This window comes from Cryptomeria japonica, unplaced genomic scaffold, assembly GCF_030272615.1.
Source record: "Cryptomeria japonica unplaced genomic scaffold, Sugi_1.0 HiC_scaffold_212, whole genome shotgun sequence".
Taxonomy (NCBI): Eukaryota; Viridiplantae; Streptophyta; class Pinopsida; order Cupressales; family Cupressaceae; genus Cryptomeria; species Cryptomeria japonica.
In genome coordinates, this window is record NW_026729034.1 from 155001 (window position 1) to 159860 (window position 4860).

The following is a 4860-nucleotide window of genomic DNA, read 5'->3' on the forward strand; positions in this document are numbered from 1 at the left end:
AGATAGCAATCGAGGTGTGCGGTGGGAAGGGCCCAGCAGCCAGAATGCATGAAGCGACGGATGAAGCAGTGATGACAACCGGGCTGTGAGGAGAGGAGGGATGCAGCCAAGAAAGCAATCAGGGCTCGAGGCAAGGGATGCATCAAGGATAGCAATCATGTTGTGAGGCGAGATTCCAAAGGCTAAACGTGAGAGGCTGCAGGGTCGACTCAGAGAGGTCTATGCATGTGAGAGGCTGAAAGCAAGGTCGACTCGGAGCGGTCTATGCATCGGGCGCGCTTGGGGCGACTACCAGTGCCAACCCCTTATCCCGCGACGCGTCCGACAAAGAGAACGTTCCAAGGCGGCAGAGGAGGTTACCAGCCGAAGGATGCAGTAGCAATAACAGGTATAGTTCCGCGGCGGCCGAGAAGACTCACCGCATAGGAATCGGGATGCGAGGCGAGGGATGCGGCGGGAAGGCCCCGACGGCTAAACGGAAGAGGCTGCAGGGCCGCCTCGGAATGGTCCAAGCATCGGATGCGATTGGGACGACTACCAGTGCCAACCCCTTATCCCGCGATGCGTCCGATACACAGATAGTTCCAAGGCGGCCGAGGAGCCTCACCGCATATCAATCGGGGTGCGAGGCGAGGGATGGGGCGGGAAGGCCCCAACGGCTAGACGGAAGAGGCTTCAGGGCCACCTCGGAATGGTCCAAGCATCGGACGCGCTTGGGGCGACTGCCAGTGCCAACCCCTTATCCCGCGATGCGTCCGATACACAGATGGTTCCAAGGCGGCCGAGGAGCCTCACCGCATAGCAATCGGGGGTGCGAGGCGAGGGATGGGGCGGGAAGGCCCCAACGGCTAGACGAAAGAGGCTTCAGGGCCGCCTAGGAATGGTCCAAGCATCGGACACGCTTGGGGCGACTACCAGTGACAGCCCCCTATCCCGCGATGCGTCCGATACGAAGATGGTTCCAAGGCGGCCGAGGAGCCTCACCGCATAGCAATCGGGGTGCGAGGTGGGGGATGCGGCGAGATGGCCCCAACGGCTAGACGGAAGAGGCCACAGGGCCGCGTCGGAATAGTCCAAGCATCGGACGCGCTTGGGGCGACTACCAGTGACAACCCCTTATCCCGCGATGCGTCCGATACGAAGATAGTTCCAAGGCGGCCGAGGAGCCTCACCGCATAGCAATCGGGGTGCGAGGTGGGGGATGCGGCGAGATGGCCCCAACGGCTAGACGGAAGAGGCTGCAGGGCCGCCTCGGAATAGTCCAAGCATCGGACGCGCTTGGGGCCACTACCAGTGACAACCCCTTATCCCGCAATGCGTCCGATACGAAGATAGTTCCAAGGCGGCCGAAGAGCCTCACCGCATAGCAATCGGGGTGCGAGGTGGGGGATGCGGCGAGATGGCCCCAACGGCTAGACGGAAGAGGCCACAGGGCCGCCTCGGAATAGTCCAAGCATCGGACGCGCTTGGGGCGACTACCAGTGACAACCCCTTATCCCGCGATGCGTCCGATACGAAGATAGTTCCCAGGCGGCCGAGGAGCCTCACCGCATAGCAATCGGGGTGCGAGGCGAGGGATGCGGCGAGATGGCCCCAAAGGCTAGACGGAAGAGGCTGCAGGGCTGCCTCGGAATAGTCCAAGCATCGGACGCGCTTGGGGCGACTACCACTGCCAACCCCTTATCCCGCGATGCGTTCGATACACAGATAGTTCCGAGGCGGCCGAGGAGGTGGGGGATGCAGCGAGATGGCCCCAACGGCTAGACGGAAGAGGCTGCAGGGCCGCCTCGGAATAGTCCAAGCATCGGACGCGCTTGGGGCGACTACCAGTGACAACCCCTTATCCCGCGATGCGTCCGATACACAGATAGTTCCGAGGCGGCCAAGGAGCCTCACCGCATAGCAATCGTGGTGCGAGGTGGGGGATGCGGCGAGATGGCCCCAACGGCTAGACGGAAGAGGCTGCAGGGCCGCCTCGGAATGGTCCAAGCATCGGATGCGCTTGGGGCGACTACCACTGCCAACCCCTTATCCCGCGATGCGTCCGATACACAGATAGTTCCAAGGCGGCCGAGGAGCCTCACAGCATAGCAATCAGGGTGCGAGGCGAGGGATGCGGCGAGAAAGCCCCAACGGCTAGAGGGAAGAGGCTTCAGGTCCGCCTCGGAATGGTCCAAGCATCGGACGCGCTTGGGGCGACTACCAGTGACAACCCCTTATCCCGCGACGCGTCCGATACACAGATAGTTCCAAGGCGGCCGAGGAGCCTCACCGCATAGCAATCGGGGTGCGAGGCGAGGGATGCGGCGAGAAGGACCCAACGGCTACACGGAAGAGGCTTCGGGGCCGCCTCGGAATGGTCCAAGCATCGGACGCGCTTGGGGCGACTACCAGTGACAACCCCTTATCCCGCGACGCGTCCGATACACAGATAGTTCCAAGGCGGCCGAGGAGCCTCACCGCATAGCAATCGGGGTGCGAGGCGAGGGATGCGGCGAGAAGGACCCAACGGCTACACGGAAGAGGCTTCGGGGCCGCCTCGGAATGGTCCAAGCATCGGACGCGCTTGGGGCGACTACCAGTGACAACCCCTTATCCCGCGACGCGTCCGATACACAGATAGTTCCAAGGCGGCCGAGGAGCCTCACCGCATAGCAATCGGGGTGCGAGGCGAGGGATGCGGCGAGAAGGACCCAACGGCTAGACGGAAGAGGCTTCGGGTCCGCCTCGGAATGGTCCAAGCATCGGACGCGCTTGGGGCGACTACCAGTGACAACCCCTTATCCCGCGACGCGTCCGATACACAGATAGTTCCAAGGCGGCCGAGGAGCCTCACCGCATAGCAATCGGGGTGCGAGGCGAGGGATGCGGCGAGAAGGACCCAACGGCTAGACGGAAGAGGCTTCGGGTCCGCCTCGGAATGGTCCAAGCATCGGACGCGCTTGGGGCGACTACCAGTGACAACCCCTTATCCCGCGACGCGTCCGATACACAGATAGTTCCAAGGCGGCCGAGGAGCCTCACCGCATAGCAATCGGGGTGCGAGGCGAGGGATGCGGCGAGAAGGACCCAACGGCTAGACGGAAGAGGCTTCGGGTCCGCCTCGGAATGGTCCAAGCATCGGACGCGCTTGGGGCGACTACCAGTGACAACCCCTTATCCCGCGACGCGTCCGATACACAGATAGTTCCGAGGCGGCCGAGGAGCCTCACCGCATAGCAATCGGGGTGCGAGGCGAAGGATGCGGCGAGAAGGACCCAACGGCTAGACGGAAGAGGCTTCGGGTCCGCCTCGGAATGGTCTAAGCATCGGACGCGCTTGGGGCGACTACCAGTGACAACCCCTTATCCCGCGACGCGTCCGATACACAGATAGTTCCAAGGCGGCCGAGGAGCCTCACCGCATAGCAATCGGGGTGCGAGGCGAGGGATGCGGCGAGAAGGACCCAACGGCTAGACGGAAGAGGCTTCAGGGCCGCCTCGGAATGGTCCAAGCATCGAACGCGCTTGGGGCGACTACCAGTGACAACCCCTTATCCCGCGACGCGTCCGATACACAGATAGTTCCGAGGCGGCCGAGGAGCCTCACCGCATAGCAATCGGGGTGCGAGGCGAGGGATGCGGCGAGAAGGACCCAACGGCTAGACGGAAGAGGCTTCAGGGCCGCCTCGGAATGGTCCAAGCATCGGACGCGCTTGGGGCGACTACCAGTGACAACCCCTTATCCCGCGACGCGTCCGATACACAGATAGTTCCGAGGCGGCCGAGGAGCCTCACCGCATAGCAATCGGGGTGCGAGGCGAGGGATGCGGCGAGAAGGACCCAACGGCTAGACGGAAGAGGCTTCAGGGCCGCCTCGGAATGGTCCAAGCATCGGACGCGCTTGGGGCGACTACCAATGACAACCCCTTATCCCGCGACGCGTCCGATACACAGATAGTTCCGAGGCGGCCGAGGAGCCTCACCGCATAGCAATCGGGGTGCGAGGCGAGGGATGCGGCGAGAAGGACCCAACGGCTAGACGGAAGAGGCTTCAGGGCCGCCTCGGAATGGTCCAAGCATCGGACGCGCTTGGGGCGACTACCAGTGACAACCCCTTATCCCGCGACGCGTCCGATACACAGATAGTTCCGAGGCGGCCGAGGAGCCTCACCGCATAGCAATCGGGGTGCGAGGCGAGGGATGCGGCGAGAAGGACCCAACGGCTAGACGGAAGAGGCTTCAGGGCCGCCTCGGAATGGTCCAAGCATCGGACGCGCTTGGGGCGACTACCGTTGCCAACCCCTTATCCCGCGATGCGTCTGATACACAGATAGTTCCGAGGCGGCCGAGGAGCCTCACCGCATAGCAATCGGGTTGCGAGGCAGATTATTGGGAAGGGAACCCCCTGGGATGCGGCTCAAGCAGTGCCCAAAGGGACTGGAATGCGGAATCACATCGAGAGACCCAAATGCTATACGAGGGCTCAAATCGAATTATCGATTTGGCCACGACATGGACGCATCGGAACGACTACCTTTGCCGAACCACTCGCAATTGCATCCATACCGAAACCAATAGACATTTCCGTTAGAGCCCTCGCATAGCATTCGGGAATCTCGCATGCCCCTCTAAATCGACCAATGCTGGCGCTCAATGAAAATCCGAGCGCTACCACCGTTCGAGCGCCAGCATTGGTCGAGTTAGAGGGGCACGGGGGAGAATGCTCCAGTCAACACCTCCCCTATATAAGTTATTTGTCCGATTCTCGCACAACCGTAGTCTGCCTCGTCGAATCAAACAACGGTCCCAGATTCCGACTTCCGTTCCGTAGAGACCCAAAAGCTAGATGGAGGCTCGCAAGAAAGAGAGTCGGCGCATA